General features: G+C 51.5%; 1 protein-coding gene across 1 annotated transcript in view; it reads right to left on the bottom strand.

Annotated features, from left to right (window-relative positions):
* The window catches only part of FAM110A (family with sequence similarity 110 member A), a 125,266-nt gene that overhangs the window by 90,156 nt on the left and 17,653 nt on the right, over positions 1–17,457 (bottom strand). The window contains exon 2 of the mRNA XM_042980713.1: positions 1,961–2,099. The gene's annotated coding sequence lies outside the window, so the exon portion shown is untranslated. The remainder of the gene's footprint in view (positions 1–1,960; positions 2,100–17,457) is intronic.

Genomic DNA, 17,457 nt, shown 5'->3' with positions numbered 1-17,457 from the left:
AAATGTGACACACACAGAACTATTATGAGAGTTGAATTAGTTGCTGATCACCAGGTGACATGACGTCACTCCCAGACGATTAATGTGCATTGTTCTCAACTTCAGAGAAGGTGTTGTTGTTTTCTTTTTGAAAACATTTTCCAGCCAACTTTTCTCGGTTTCAGACTTTTCCACGGACCCTTGAAGAGCCTGTGGCTTTCCTGCACTGTGCCTGCTGGGCCAAATGCATGGAGTAGATCCATTCATCACCCATGCCCGGCGGCCCACCAGCTCCCCAAGGGCCACCGGTAGGTACGAACTCCTTTGACTTAAATCATCTATTGGGTCCCACCCCGAGGTTGCTCTTCAGTTCAAGCGAGTCCAAGGGAAATAGGCATGACCCTCCCCTTCCTCAGGAGCCAAAATGCACAAGGTCACTTTCTGGACCTCAGTTACCCATCTCCACCTCAGACACTTGCTTTCGCCTGCCCCTCACCCCCTTGCTCACTTCTCCAGCCACACTGATCCCTTGTTCTTCCGACCCTGCTCTGTGTGGGCCGAAATCCAAGATGTCCCCCAACATTCCCAGCCCTCCCTTCAACCCCCCGCAGATGAACATGCCCAGCATAATGCCCTGGACTGGGCGCGTGCTGGCATTTACTCCCGTGATTAGGTTATGATATACGGCACGGGTGGTCAGACTTGTGACTTACAGAACCGTGAGCTAAATGGGTACTGTTTTAAGCCACTAAGTTAATGGAAATTCGTTACACGATAATAGAAATTAATACACATGCCCAGCTGGCTCCACTCTGGCCTTTCGTGTGCTGGATCCCTCAGCCTGGAAGGCTCTCCCCACAGATATTCACAGGGCTCACTCCCTCCCTTTACCCAGGTCTTTGTTCAAACATCCTCTCCCAGAGAGGCCGGCCTGACCACATCATTTAGAGGAGCACCGTCCTTTTATTTCCTATTCCCCCTCCCACTTTATTTTTGAGTCTATCCCTTACCACTCCCTGACATTATATGGTTTCAGCGTCATCTGAATAACTTTTTTTTTTAGCTTTTTACCTTGAAATAATTTAAAACTTACAGAACAGTTACAAACATTACACAAAGAATTCTTACATATCCCTCGCCCAGAACCCCCAAATGTTGACATTTAAACACGTTTGCTTTATCATTCTCTTTGTATAGAGAGATTTTTTCTGAGCCATTTGAGAGTAAGTTGATGACCTGATTCCCCATGGCCCCCAAATACTTTAGTCTGTAGTTCCTAGAAACAAGGAAATTCTCCTGCATGAGCACAGCAAAATTGGAAAAATCAGGAATTCGCTGCTGACACGTTACCACTGTCAAATGTTCAGATCCCAGCCAAGTGCTATCAACTCTCCCCAAAATAACATTTTTTTTTGAAGTTTTATTTATTTTGAGATAGAGAGACAGAACAGAGGAGGGGCAGAAAGAGAGGGAGAGACAGAGAATCCCAAGCAGGCTCTGCACCGTCAGCACAGAGCCTAACGCAGGGCTCGAATGCACAAACCGTGAGGTCATGACCTGAGCTGAAGTCAGACATTTAACCGACTGAGCCACCCAGGCACCCCAAGCATAACATCTTTTTTTTTAAATTTTTTTTTAACGTTTATTTATTTTTGAGACAGAGAGAGACAGAGCATGAACAGGGGAGGAGCAGAGAGAGAGGGAGACACAGAATCCGAAACAGGCTCCAGGCTCTGAGCTGTCAGCACAGAGCCTGACGCGGGGCTCGAACTCACGGACTGTGAGATCATGACCTGAGCCGAAGTCAGACGCTTAACTGACCAAGCCACCCAAGAGCCCCTCCAAGCATAGCATCTTTGATGATAAACAAAAAGATTCATCCAGAAATACTCACTGTATTCAGTTGTCTTACCTCTTTTATCTCCTTTCATCCGGAACAGTCCCTCAGTTTTTCCATCCCTTTCATTATCTTGACACTTACCAAGATTACAGGCCAGTTATTTCGTAGAAGTTTCCTCAGTTGGAGTTCGTCCAGTCGCTCCTCCTGATCAGATTTAGGTTTTGCGTCTTTGGCAGGAACATCGCAGAAGTGACGCGGTGCTCTTCTCTGTGCAGGTCGCCTGAAAGCACATGACAGTTTGTCCTGTAACAGGTGATGCCACCTGCTACCTTCGATCGCTTGATTAGGGTCCTACCTGCCCTGTTTCTCACCGTCAAGGTACCCTCCTCCTCTTTGTAATTAATGGGTTATCTTGGGGGGGGGGGTATTTTAAGACTATGTATATGCTCTGTCCCCAACAAATTTTCACAGAGTAGTTTTTATCTTAGCACCCAGCAATGATTCTGCCAGAGTCGGTTATTACCATAATATTTCCATCCTTCCTTCTACATTTGTTATTACACATTCTACTCTGAGAAAGAGCTTTCTCCTCCTTCATGCATGCGTGTGTGTGTGTGTGTATGTATGTATGCATATGATATCAGTGTGGATTCACTATTTTTACTCAATGGATTATAATCTATTATGGTCATTATTTTGATTCTCAGATTGTCCCAGATTTGGCCAATAGCTCCTACGCTCTTTTGACATGTTCCTAGTATTACTTGAGCAGTTCTAGATGTTTCAGGCTCACTATGTACTTTCCAGGCCCCAGCCCTCAAATCAGACTTCTCCCCAAGGAGCCCTGGTTTCGTACAATGGAGGATGCTATGTTAAGACACCAAGATCTGGGGGCGCCTGGGTGGCTCAGTCAGTTAAGCATTCAACTTCGGCTCAGGTCATGATCTCACAGTTTGTGGGTTCAAGCCCCGCGTCGGGCTCTGTGCTGACAGCTCGGAGCCTGGCTCCTGCTTAGGATTCTGTGTCTCCCTCTCTCTCTCTGCCCTCCCCCACTTGTGTTCTGTCTCTCTCTCTCTCTCTCAAAAATGAATAAACATTAAAAAAGAATGTTTTTAAAAAGACACCAAGATCGGGGTGCTAGGAGTACTCATTGCTACGTGGATATGAGTGCTCTTGGGCTTTCTTTGTGGACAGAGCTGGGAAACACACGTATTACATGTATGCATCTCACCCACACGTGGGCACACAGGCATCTCTGCTTCTCTGCCTCTGTTTTTCAGAGCCAGGAGTTTACCCTGATGGCTCCAACTCCATTCCAGCACCACAGAGGTCACTCTAGCCTTTGCTGTCACCGCGTTTATAATTCCCTTCTCCGACAGTGAGAAACCTAGCTCTCATTTTCCTCAATAGATTCATTTGTTCAACACCCCCCACCCCGTCCCATAGAGCCCCGGCCTCACTCACGGCTCCCCTGCTTGGCCCCCCACCCTACCGTTCACCTCCAACAAATATCGGGAAACAGAAGGAAGGAGGAGGAAAGAGGAAGCCGAATTTGTTTTGACCTAGTAATACATTCACTTGGTACAAAAGAAAAACGATAGGAAAGCATACAATGAAAAGTCTCCCTGTCTACCCCGTTGCTCATTCCAATCTAACTCCTCCCCATAGGTAACAAGCATTATTGGTTTGTTACATACACACGCTAATATAAAGATGTTTTTTATTTCCTCTCTTCTCCACAAAATATTCCTCATACTCCTTTTATCTGTCAAGAGTTCTTGGAGATCTTTCCGTATTCGTGCGTAAAAAGTGGTCTCATCCTTTTGTGGCCGGGTAGCATTCCTTTGGCTACTCTATTTAATCAGTTCACCAATAATCGACATTTAGATGGCATCTAAGGTTTTGTTAGGCCCAACAAGACCGCAATAAAGAAACCGGAATGTATTCACGTTGCATGTGTCCAGACACATCCATTAAATAAATTTTTAGAAGCGGGGTCACTGATGTGATCTGACATGTTGGTGTTTAACGATTAAAGTCTGTCTCGGGAAAGATAAATACTCTAGGATTTCACTTATATGTCGAATCTAAAAAAACCCAAACTCAGATACAGAGAACAGATTCATAAGGAAGGGGGTGGGAGGCAGTGAAGGGGTCAATGATACAAATTTCCAGTTATCAGATAAATAAGTTTTAGGGATGTAATGTACAGCATGGTGACCACAGTTAATGGCACTGTATTGTATATTTGAAATTTGCTAAGAGAATAAACCTTACAAGTTCTCATCCCAAGAAAAAAATAAATAAATAAAGTCTGTCTCCCCTCTTGGAAGAGGAAAGGGACTCTGTTCTAGTGACTGCTATTTTCCCAGCACGAGGAACTGCTAGACTATGGTAGGCGTGCAACAAACAATGTGTTCGATAAATGAATGAATGACCGATGCCCTCGGGCTTTGCAGTTGACCGTCTCTGGAGTGTAGGGAGCCCTCACTGTGTGCCCGGTGCTGTGCATCGTGGTGCCGATCCTCCACACTTCCCCGTGAGGAAGGCACAGTTTTGACAGCCCCACTTTACAGATGAGAGCGCTGAGGCCCAGAGAGGGAGCGCAGCTGAGCTGACGTCACACAGCTAGTCAACAGCCAAGCCACAGTTCCCACCCAGCGAGCCAGACTCTGGAGCCACTAACAATCTCACCCACTGCTCCCAACACATCTCTTCTCCCCCCCCCCCCCCACACACACTTAGCTCAGTCCTCCAGTCCCACCTGGACCCCTCATCTTGCCTCACACGCTTCCCTGGACCTAGCTACTTCTTCTCAGCCTCACCCCCAGCCAAAGGCGTCTGCTGCCCGCCCTCGGCCAACGCGGGACAGGACCAAGGAGAAGAGCTGTCATTTCCATACAGCTGTCCCCGGGAGCCAGGCCTTGCCTAAGCCCCCCCATTTTCCCTGAAAAGGCTGAATTGTCTTGGCCGTTTGGGGGGCACCTCTCGGCACAGGCCGGGCTGCCTGGGCAGGGCCTGGCTGGGCTATTATCCTACATTATCTCACTCCCCTGCTCCTGAAAAGAGCCAGTGACTGCTCGCCCCCCCTCAGCCCTCCCCTGCTCGCTCCTGTCTTTTACACTTAATTACCTCACTCATTACCCCGCAGCCTGCAGAGGCCGGACCACAACTGGGGCGTGAGTAATCCCCGCGTCACACACCCAGCCAGCCGGCCAGCAAGGAGCAAATTGCTCACACAGCCCATAAATAAAGGAACAGGGCCCACTCAGGCCTTCAGAGCAGAAGGACTTCGTGGCTGCTGCCGTGAGGGGCAGGCAGTGGCCCCAGCTTCCCAGTTGGCCTTTGCCGGCCCTGGTGAGATGGTCTCCACCTCCCCCACCCCAGACGGGCGACCTTGAACTTGCCCAGGCCACCGAAGTCATAGCTCAGTGCCTCTGACAAATGAGACAGCAGGGGCCCTCACCCCTTCCTCATCACAGCCCGGAAACTGTCCAGGCGCGTCTTCCAGGCTTCCTACGTGACCCCTCCAGCCATGCACCTACCCCTGGCAGTGGGGACCCACCAAGTCCCCAGCTTGTCCTCTTTCTCCCCAGCTCCTTTGCATGTGCCACCACTCCTGCTTCCCGAACACTCTTCCTCATCACCCAAGGGCCTGCTTAATTCCTACTCACTTGAAAGGTCACTGCCTCTGGAGAGCTTCCTTGACCCCTCTAGGCCGGGTCAGGGACATCATGGACTTTCTTCAGTCAAAGCATCAAGCCATTATATTGTCACTGCCTTTTCGCTTGTGTCCTTTGAAGAAAGGACTGAGGGGCACCTGGGTGGCTCAGTCGGTTAAGCGGCCGACTTCAGCTCAAGTCACGATCTCACGGTCCGTGAGTTCGAGCCCCGCATCGGGCTCTGTGCTGACGGCTCAGAGCCTGGAGCTTGTTTCAGATTCTGTGTCTCCCTCTCTCTCTGACCCTCCCCCGTTCTTGCTCTGTCTCTCTCTGTCTCAAAAATAAAATAAAAAATGTTTAAAAAAAAAAGAAGAAGAAGAAGAAAAGACTGAGTCTTCTCCATCTCTTTGTCCAGTGCCCGGCCCAGGTCCTGGCACATGACTGGCCCCATTTACTAGGCACTAAGTAAAAGCGCGTAAGAGAATGAATGAATAAGTGAATGAATGAGGTGACGAAGGGTAAGTTCCATGTGCTGGATGAAGGGGTTTGGGCCCCTTGTTCCTGTGCCATGGGCTTCTCACTCCAATATGCCACAGGCTCCCCCCTGTCCAGGGCATCTGAGCTCATGAGGATGATGGATGAACCGGGATGCATGGCCCCAGGACCTCTCTGGGGCTGAAATTTCCTTCTTTTATGAGGTCAGGCTCAGACTCCTTCCCTCGTATCACCTTGGGAAACACCAGCTTCTCGCCTCTGGCATGAGATAGTCCAGCCTTGGCCCAGAAGTAGCCTGCACAACCTTTTCTCCATCAACTTAAAGGCTTCTGCTGATTCACCACCTCCCACATTACCCCAGGGAGGCTGGCACAGGAGCTGGCTGTGTGATAGGCTTCTCTTGCCTGGAGGACTTCACCTCACCCTCCTGTTTCCTTCCCGGATCCAGGATAAGGAAGGGAACTTGGAAAGGTAGCTGGGAGGGAGTTCCCAAAACCTGAGAGGCCAGAGTTCATGGAATCCTTTGATATCTGGTAAATCCTATGGACCCTTTCGCAGAATTATGTCTTCAAATTAATAAAATAAATTAATTAAGAAAAGAAAATGCGTAGTATTACAAAAGAAACCAATTACACTCAAAGAGTTATCAAAATATTAAAAACAAGTCTGCATTATAGTAATATATGTATTTATTTACTATGCATTATAACGCAGGGTCTAGAAAATCACCATTGTAATTTCCCAGTCCTGATGAGTGTAAATGATATTTCAAGATATCTGGAACAGCTGTAAGGTGATAAGAAAATATGTATGGTTTCTATTAGTGACAAAGTCACTGGTCCCACCAATACCACTGTGGTCTGTTGCCTGCATTCATCACTGAAGGATTAAGAAATTTCCGATAAAGGCTAGTGGAATTAAAGGCATAATACTTTTCCTCTCCAAGTCAATGACGGACCTGAACTCTTTCTGTGGAGTGCCTTTGACAGCAAGTGACAAGTGCATCAGGAGCATGCTAGCACTTCCCTTCCCTCCCGTATCTTGGCAGACATCCTTAATCAATTTTAGCAGTCTTTTCCACTAAACCCAAGCTCAGTCCCAGAATCTCCTGCAACCCCAGGCTCCAAGCGACTGCTACCAACCAAAGTGGGCTCTTGAGCTGCAATCAATTGGTCACTCCTGGGGGGCAGGGAAGGTGTGGTGCTCTTGTGAGCAGGAGATGGGGGAGGGGGGGAAGGGGCCCCTGGGTGGCTCAGTCAGTGAAGCGTCTGACTTCAGCTCTCGGGTCATGATCTCACAGCTCGTGAGTTCGAGCCCCGCAGCGGGCTCTGTGCTGACAGCTCAGAGCCTGGAGCCTCCTTCCGATTCTCTGCCCCTCACCCTGCTCGCGCTCTGTCTCTCTCTCTCTCTCTCTCAAAAATAAATAAACATTAGAAGATGGAGAGGGAAGGGGGAGGTAACAGGACGTTTAGCAACAACACAGGGAGGGAGCTTGATCTGAGCTCATGACAGGGATGGACAGTCCGGGCTGGGTCACGTCGTGGACATATTTGTTCATGTCATGAACGTGTACTGAGACTTTTTGCTGAGCCACGCTGTGGAGCCGGGGACACAAATGTGAACAACCCAAGACCCCTGCCTTTAGAGCGAGGACAGCGCCAGGAACTGAGTGCCTGCATATGCCCTTGGGGCCATCCTGGGCCGGAAGGGTAGAGTCTGTAGGATTCCACCCAACCTGAGAAAAACATTAGTTTTTTCAGACAATCGAGGGGCTGCTGAATCATCCAGGATCCATGGCAGCAAACATGCTTGAAGAATCTCCAAGGTGGTCAGAAACCAGGACTGAAGACTTCATGTCAAGGAAGGAACAAAAAAAAAAAAAAAAAAAAAAGCCCCAGACCGGGCAGAATCCCTAGTCCTAGGGAGACGTCACTGCTGACACCGGGGAGGCCCTGAGGCCAGAGCTCACACTGCTGACTCCAATTCCAGATGTTGACACTCAGACCTTTGTCCCTGCTGCTTTCGGACACTCAATGTAAAGGCTGCCACACTCCAGCAAGAATGGCAAGTGGCTAGCCTGGGACACGTGACTGCTGTGGCTGCAGAGGAAGCAGGGACGTCCAGTAGGGACTCCTCTAGTGAAAAGAGGGGACTCATGAGTCAAGGGTGTTGGAAGGTGCTGGGTGGCTACAAGGAAGGTCACCTGTCCACTCCAGCCCCCCAAGGATCAGGTGCTTCTGCTGTGCCCAGCTCTGTGTTCAGGACTTTCTCTGGATTATCTGTGTTAATCATCTCAGCTCTCTGGAGAGAGATACCCATTTCACAGATGAGAATAGTGGTGCTTGCAGGAGCTAAGTCCCTTACCCCATCCTTTTAACTGTTCCACAGAGGTGGAATAGGAGCAAGTCATTACCCACTTTGAAGCTGAACTAGGCCACTGAGCTGTAGATGCCACCAGTCCTGGGATCTGTAGGATTCCAGACCGAAGCTGTCACAGCAATGCTAGACAGATGCCCTGGGGCCCAAGCAAGCACCGGCTGCGTTCTGGACCCTACATGAAAGTCGGCCCCTCAGAGAGGTCTTCCTTGGCCACCCCACCTTAAACAGCCCTCGCCCCACTTATCTTTGCCCCAGGTCACTTACCTTCTCAGCATTTTGTAGGCAGGAAGCTGCCACTTGTCTATTCTCTGTCGGCCCAGTGGGGTGTGAGCGGCATGAAAGCGGGTCTGTCTTGTTCACTGCTATGTCCCCAGCCCTTCGTACAGTGCCGGGCACACAGTAGGCGCTCAGTAAACCTCGGCAGACTTAGTAGCTGTGCGCCGTTGGGCAATTTCTTAACCTCTCTGTGCCCAGTGTCCTCCTTTATAAAATGTGTATAAACAAACGGAGTCCCTCCAAAAGTGGTTGTGAGGGTTCCATAAGTTCATGCAGTATCACAGCCAAGCAGGCCTTTTAAGCAGGCCCCTACTGTGTACCAGGCCGGCAGGATTTCCCTGCGGGACCTTGACGGTTAGAGCCACGGGAGTCAGAGAGGAGATGCTCCTGGGGGCTGAAACGTCCTAGAGGTCAACTGGCAAACAGTGGACTTGGAATTAACAATGGCTAACATTACCAGCACCAACTGTGTGCAAACAGGCATCCTAAACACCTCGTTCATCTCCCACCTGCTCTGTGAGGTAAGTCCCAGTAGTATCAATATCCCCATTTGGCAGCCGAAGAAACTGAGGTACAGAGAAGGCAGGTAGGGTCAGGGTAGATAACTTGCCAGTACGCAGTGGAGGCGGGGTTCGAACCCAGGCCATCCCATGCTTTTAACCCCTCTGCTTCCCAGCCCTTCCTCCGCTGGGTGAGACGGAGGAGAGGCTGGGAAGGTGTGCACTGGGGGCACATGGGTGTTCTGACGCCTTGGGAGGCTGTCCCCCCCCCCCCCATTAAGTCTGGGGTCAGGCATGGGTCAATATTGCAAGTCCCTTGCCTCTGCACACCTGGGCCACCTCCTGGCTTTCTCCAGAAGCTGATGGGTCCCAGCTGGTGTATGAGCAGAGGCAGAGAGCAGGAAGGCAAAACTGGGGGATGCTGACAGTGGTCGATTCCTCTATGCCAGGAGCCCTGGAAGCCTGGAAATGCCAACTCAGCAGCTCCAACAGCAACCTCAGCATCTGCCAAGGATGGTTGTGGGATCGGCTGCTGGGGAAGAGAGGGAGGCAGCCTTGATCTGGCAGGCAGGAGCCTAGAAGTTCCAGAACTTCCCGTCCCATGCCTCAGTTTTCCCAGCTGTCAAATGGGGGGGGTGCTGAGGGGATCATGCTGATATCCCAAAGGCTATTCAAGTAGAGCTCCCAGCCATGCTCCAGGCCTCATACAACCCTATTTAATAGGTGCCATCGTTGGCCTCCGTTTACACAGGTGAAATAGAGGCACAGAGAGGCAAAGTGACTCGCCCAAAGTAACGCAGCTTGAAGAAATGAAGCTGGGATTTAAACTTGGCCTGGGGTGACCCAGGCCCAAACTCTGAGCCATCTCACTTGCTTGAATGGGGGGCTCTGGTGTAAGAGTCTATTAGCCACTCCACGCCCCTCCCCCCCCCCCAATGCGTGCTGGGGGTTTGTCTCAAGTCCCCTGACCTTGCAGGGAGCCTGGTGCTCTGATTCAGGCAACCAGGCCTTTCTAGAAGTTTCAGGGAGCTAATTAAGGTGTGACCTTGTCAGGCACAGAGTTAGCATATTCAAGAACATCTCCAACTTTGAAGGCAAGACACTTTAATGGAGGAATGTCAAGGTCTATGATGGTCAGGATAGGGACTCAATCGTCCCCAGAAGCAGAAGCAAATCTTGAGAGCTGACAAATCAACCCAAACCCAGGCCAAAGAGGACTAAGGTGAATGGGGTCACAAGGAGGTTTTTTCACTCGACAGTTTATTCTTTCATTCAAGAGATATAGCACTGAGCACTCATTATTTGCCCAGCCCTCTGTAGGTCATGGGGTGTGGCAGTAAATAGAACAGATCTGGGCTCTCATTTGAGGCGCATTCAGCCCTGGCAGGGGGAGGAGGAAGGAGAACTCCTTTGGAGGGCCCTCCCCTACGTCCCCCAGCATTAGCACCTTTGGCCCTCTTAGAAGGAGGACTCTGTGGTTTAAAATCAGGGCTCTGCAGCCAGATCAGCCGGGTTTGAATCCTGACACCTAGCTAGGCCTCCTTGAGCACGTCATCTTGCCTCTCTGAGCCTTGGTTTCCTCATCTGTAAAACGGGGCTCTCAGTAGGCTCCGCTTGGTGGTTTTTTTTTTTTCCTAAAGTTTATTTATTTATTGAGAGAGAGAGTGCAAGCAGGAGAGGGGCAGAAAGAAGGAGAGACAGAATCCCAAGCAGGCTCCACACTGTCAGCACAGAGCCCAACATGGGGCTTGAACTCACGAACTGTGAGATCATGACCTGAGCCAAGATCAAGAGTCAGACATTTAACCAACTGCGCCACCCCGGTGCCTCTTGGCAGCCTGTTTTGATGGTCAAACCACACAAAGGGTTGCTTTTGACTCCCAGCACATAATAAGTGCTCAATATATATCAGCTAGCATTGTCATCATCTGAGACTCTGAAACACACTCCTCCCACCACATATCTCTGTCCTGGGCTAGATCCTGGGGTCAAGCAGGAGGGTGGCGATAAGAGAAAGGGTAAATAGTACGGAGGGAGGGAAGAGTGCTCTAGGCAGCAGGAACAGGACTGCAAAGGCCTCAAGGTGGGAGGCATTGAGGGAATACGGTAGAAGCTTCAAGAGAGTCTAGGACCCCGCCACACTCCTGACCCCTCCAGGTGGCCCCTTCCTGGAGTCTGCTGAGGCTCTGAGTTCCTGAGCCAATGAGGAATGCAAATGGAAGGCTGCCAGGCCCTTTGCCGCTGGAGAGGAGGCAGTGTGGCAAAGTGGTCAGAGCACAACCCCTGGGGCAGGCTGTCCAGGTTGGACCCATGGCTCACCGCCTACTGGCTGTGAGACCTTGGACAAGTTACTTAACCCCTCCGGGCTCAGTTTCCTCCTCCGGAAAATAGGGCGAACAATACCGTCGGGCCTGAAAAGGCAAGTGTGAGGAGGAACTAAGGTAATGTTTGGAAAGCGTGCAGATCAGTACCTGGCACGTGGCCCAGAGCCGTAAGTGTTTATTAAATGAATCAAGAAAAACACGCGCAGCCCCGGTAAGGTGCCTGCCACTGGGCCCTCGTCTGGGCTGCAGTCACCGAGCCTCCAGCTGCATCACCCTCTCAACCTGCCACAGTGTTTGAGCTGAGGCCGCACTCCTCCCCCAGTACAGCCCCCTCTGATGACAGGGCACAGCGAGGAACGAGGGCCTGCCGTTCTGTCCAGCATGGGGCAATCCCTGTGCTGGAATGCCCTGTGGGCTGGTCACGCTTCGTTGGACCCGCACCACTGCCTGAGGCTCCTGTTCCCCGCTCTTCCTTTGTCCCACCTCTCCCTTCACAGGTACCACACCTGCACCCTGGCTGAAGGCACCCGTCCTTCCCCCCACAGTGTTATCTCCCATAAATTTCTGGCCTTGGTGTTCACATCTGCTTCCCAGAAAACCAAAGTGGGCCAGTAGAGAACATGGGGCTTAGCAAATTCCAGGGAGCCCACTGTGTGCCCTCAGGCAAGTCGCCTCTGTGAGCCTTGAGGTACAGAGCTTCATCCTTCTCCTATCTTCTTCCCTTTGGCCCAGAGGAGGAGGGCCTGGATAAAACACACTGGAGAAACAGGGCAGCGTAAGTGAAGCTTACCAGAAAAAGAGCCCCATCAGCGTGGAGTGGATGCATTTGCGGCCACTCTCCTCCTTGGAATTCATACAGAATTCCATTATCGGCCCTGGACAGCAGCTCAGGGACCATCTTCTCCCATGCCCATTTGACAGACGAGAAAGCTGGAGCCCAGAAGGAGGAGCAAAGGGGGCAGAGCCGGGACTAGAATTGAGCTCCTGACTCCCGGGGCACTGCTCCTTCCTAACCACAGGCGGTGAACCCTGCAAATATGATGCCTCGTCCCCTCCACAGAAGTGCAGAGCGAGGCACGGGGCAGTTCTGCCGGCCACCTGGGTTACACAGCACTGAGATCCACACCCAGACACCAGTAGCCAGCCTCCTCCCGGACGGGCAGAGCAAGGCTGAAATCTGGAGGATACCAGGGCAGACTGAATAGAGCAGAGAGGGCTGAGACGGCAGCCCCCACTAGCGAGACCTGTTGTATCAAGGCTCCTGGGGAGGCAGGCTGTGGGCCACACGGATCCGGGACCCTCCCCGGTTCCTGCACACAGTAACCTTGTGGTCTGGAACTCATCATGTCACGTGGGTTCTACAGATGAGGCACAACAGAGTCTTCGGCCACGAGGTCATGGTGAGGCTGAGATGAGGGAAGCCATGGAAGTTAAATCGGTCAACAATTATCAAGGCAGGTCACTGTGTGCCAGGCACTTCTCCAAACACTTCACAGGTACATTGTCACTTAATCATGACTGCAACCTTGTGAGGCAGGCCCCGTTAACGGTCCCACTTTACAGATGAGGAAACGGAGGCACAGAGAGCCACGTGGCTGGGAAATGGCAGAACTCGGATTTGAACCGAAAACAGGCGGACTCTGAATCCCTCTCACTAAAGCCCCTGGCAAGGCCAGCTTCTGTGGAGGGTAAGTGTTTAGAACAGTGCCAGGCACACAGAGCTGCTCAGTGCTGCTGCCGTTGATAGAACAATAATTATTATTGTCGCTGGGGAAAGTTGCCACCAGCAGCGCTATGTTCCCAAAAGTCAGAAGAATGAATATCCTGACATGTTTTACAAAATGTATCAGTTCTTCTCTTTAGAAGTAAGGGAGTAGTTACCAAGTGTCCAAGATCAATGCCTGTTGAATTGAAACATTTTATGGTCTTTTTCAGAAAACAGGGAAAGAAGGGGGGAGGGGCAAACCCATAGACCCATCATCCGTTCAGTTTCCACGTTTATTTTTATTTTGGTTCATAGTTGTGAACATGCTAGGAGAGATTTCGGGATGCTGATCCTTCGTTTAACAGGATTCCGTGAGCTTTTTCCCTTGTATGATGATTTTTAATGACTACAGAACATTCCATCAAGCAGGTGGCTTCTTCATAGCCCCCTCCCCATTTCCCCCAGTTTGGGGCTTTTATTCCAGTCTCAGATGGTGCAGCAGACATCCCTAAGGTTAAAGCTCTTTACTTATTTGATGGTGACTTGGAGAAATGAGTTTCTCATAGCAGACTTTCTGGAACTAGGAAGCCAATGTTAGGAGAGGTTTAGGGGACAGAAGGGCCTTCTCAGTGTCCTAGTGATGAAACTGTGCCAGCCATTGTGTATTTCCTCCATGCTTAAGGCCTCCCCACACTGTAGGGTTTTTTTTTTTTTTCTTAATGTTTATTTATTTTTGAGAGAGAGAAGACAGAGCATGAGCAAGGGAAGGGCAGAGAGAGAGGGAGACACAGAATCTGAAGCAGGCTCCAGGCTCTGAGCTGTCAGCACAGAACCCAATGCGGGGCTCCAACCCATGAACCGTGAGATCGTGACCTGAGCCAAAGTTGGATGTTTCACTGACTGAGCCACCCAGGCGCCCCTAACACTGTAGGTAGGTATTTTTGAACCTCACTTTCTGGGCTGAAGGTTTCTTCTTTTTTTTCTTCTTTTCTTTTTTCTTTTTTTTTAAGTTTATTTATTCTGAGAAGAGTGAGCATGAGCGGGGGGGGGGGGGGGGGGGGGGGGGGGGGTGGAGCAGAGAGAGAGAGAGGAGAGAGAGAGAATTCCAGGAAGGCTCTGTGCTGTCAGTGCAGAGGCCAACACAGGGGCTCGAACTCATGAGCTGAACCATGAGATCATGACTTGAGCCAAGATCAAGAGTTAGAAAAATGCCAGGCAACTGAACCACCCAGGTGCCCAGAGACCTGGGATCTTACACTCAACCTACTAGTGCTCTACAGGACCTTGACTATGTCACTTCTGGGGTGGATTACCTCTCCATCCTGCCCAGTGAGAAGACCTGACGAGAGAGAGCCCAGTTCCAGCTCTGTCCCTAAGCCATCATGAATGTTCAATGTCTTGGGAAGCTCTCTGGCTCTCTGGGTTCAGTTTCATTGTCTCTTTGTAGGAGATCAGAACGGGGGAACCACCAGGCAGGCAGAGGTGAGCTCATGGGCACCCACTTGTCTTACACATCCCACTGGACCAAGCACCCATAGAAGACGGAGATCCCAGAGCCCAGCACAAACTCAAAAATTTGGACCCACCACAAATAACCATCAACACACTCCTCCATGGCCCCAGCTCACTCCTGTCTCAGAGCCTTTGAATTTGTGGAGCCTCTGCCTGGAGCACCCTCTCCTTGGCTCCGCCCACAGCCAGCTCTATCTCATCACTCAAGTCTCGGCTCAGATGTCCCCTCTTCCGGGAGACCCTTACTCATCACCTCACCAAGTTTTATGTCCCTCACAGCACTGAGCAACTATTTGAAAGGATACTGTTGACATCAGTGTTTCCTTCTTCAGTGTCCATCCACTGCCCCTTGAATGTCACCTCCAAGAGAGCAGGGACTAGGATTGCCACCACTTACTCCACAGAACCCCACAAACACGTGGGTGCTCCAGGTACAACTGTGCATATAAAAGCCACATGTATTGAGTACCTAGAATAGGCGAGGCACCATTCCAAGCCTTTTACATATAGCAACTCTTGTAATGCTCCCAAGCCCCTGAGCTAACAGCAATTACTATTCCCATTTTATAAAGGGGGAAAGTGAGGCACAGAGCAGTTGAATAACTTGCCCACCATTCCACAGCTAGCAAGTAAGATAGCTGGGATGCCCCCACTGCACCCTGTAAGAGTATGCTGAGCCACACATGGGACAGAGTCCCTGTCCCCATGAAGCTCAGGGGCTAATGGGCTAGCTGACCTAGTCTACAATACAGGAAGACAGGGATACTTACTTCCCCTAGAGGAAGTGATCCCTCAGCTAAGTCCTGAGGACAAGTAGGGGCATGCTAGGATGAAGTGGAGGGAAGGACAATCTAAAGGAGGAAACACTGTGGAGGCCAAGAGATAAGCCACCGGGCACCAAACCTAAAGAACTAGAAGTTGCTTGTATGGCTGGTGTAGGGAACACAGGGGTATGCCATGTGTCAAGGGATATGATCATCTCAACCCTCAGTGACTGAGATTTGAAAAAAGTCCCAGGGGGGAAATATGAGGCAATATGGCTGGGAAGATGGGCACCACTCCCCCAGATCGTGCAGGGCCTTGGCAAGCTCAAGGGTCCATGTTTTATTCCAAGGTTCCACATCACACCTCAAAGACTAGTGGAAGCCCCTCATTCGGTGGTGCCCAAAGGCCACACAAGGGTCTCTGGAAATTTCTGCTGAGTCACTGTGGGACCTCAGGCACCTCCATACTCTCTCTGGGTCTTAGTCTCCCAACTGGTATCGAATGACCCAGTGCCAAAAGCACATCCCCACTCCGTCAGCCTGGCATCCCATAAACAGAATGCTGTTGACCAATGAGATCCTGACATTCCTGGAGTCCAATTCTGGGACTCTTGTGCACTGGCCATCCCATACTTGCTGAGGCCAGCCCACCACCATGGCACTTTGCCAAGCAAGTCTCTGGGCAGGGGTTTGAGTTCTCCTGCTCCTCCATCCTCCAAGATATAGAGGCTCCCCCTAGGTTTTGGCAGGATGGTGGGGGGGGGGGGTCTGCTCAGATCCTCCTGGAGACAAAGGAGCTGACCTGCAAAGAGTTCCAGCGGGAGCCCCGCTCCCCCTCCCTTCCCCCCTCTCCCTTCCCAGTCCACGTGTCTCTATTGTCTGCTCCCCGCTTCAGGGAAAGACACAGCCTCGGATGTGTCAAAACCACCACCCCCCGGCAGCAGGGAAATTAATTACTGGACGATTTTCACTTCCTCTTGCAGCGCCTGCCTGAGCTAGGCACCGGAACAGGACCGGCTGAGAGGGGCCGGCATCGGCATGGGGGACTTGCTGCCCCCACCAGTTCTGGGAGAAGAAAGTTGAACCCCAAACCCAACAGGGGCTTCAGTGGGAGGCCAAGCTGGGGTGGGGGTGCCGACTTCCTCTAGTTAAAGCTGAGTGTCCACACTGGCCACTTCTGAATTGGGGGAGAGGGAGAGGACTGGAGGCAGGAGGGTCGCGGCTGGCGAGCTCACTCTCTTTTCTTTGCATCCCCTTCCCTGTGTCCCCATGTGCCTGAACCCCGACTGCTCGGACCACTCTCTGTCCTCTCCCCTCGGCTTCTCCCTCTATCTTACACTTTTCTTTCCCTTTCTTTGCATCCCTGGGGGGGCTTTCTTTTTGTGTGTCTGGATCTCTTTTTTTCTCCCATGGGTGTGTGAGCGTGTGTTGCTACTTCTTTCCATGTCTGTTTTCCTTCTTTCTCTGTTTCTCTCTTGTGTCTTTTTGTCCTTATCTCGGTCTCTATTTCTACCTCTTTCAGTGTATGTCTCTGTCTTTCTCTGTGTATCTCCTCTCTCCTCTCTCTCTCCCTCCACCCCCCCCCCTTTCTCCGTCTCTCTGTATCTCTGCGCCTTTCTCGCCCTCACTTTCTCCCCTCCTGCCTGCCCGCTGCTCCCTGCGCCTGGCCTGCCCCCACCGCTGCCGGTTCAGGGGAACGTGTGCGGAGCGATTGTCCTGGGGGACATTTGATGGATTAGAGCGCTGAACAGTTCCATTGCTAGGGGACCACCTGATCTCCTCCAGCCTGCGTCCCATATAAAGCCGGCAGGCAGCCGGAGTGCTGAGCACAGCTCCAGCGATCGCCTGTCTGCGCGCCGCCGCCGCCAAGCCCGAGCGGGAGCCCGAGCCAGAGCCGGGGCCGCCGCCACCGGTGCCGGCTCCGCGCTGCCGCCCGCCCGCCCGCCCGCTGGGAGCTGTCCAGTGCTGAAACCCCGCGCCGACAGCCAATCGCGCCCGGCTGGCCGCCTCCCCCCACCGGG

Source organism: Panthera tigris, chromosome A3 (assembly GCF_018350195.1).
Source record: "Panthera tigris isolate Pti1 chromosome A3, P.tigris_Pti1_mat1.1, whole genome shotgun sequence".
NCBI lineage: Eukaryota > Metazoa > Chordata > Mammalia > Carnivora > Felidae > Panthera > Panthera tigris.
This window is presented reverse-complemented; position numbering and strand designations above follow the sequence as displayed.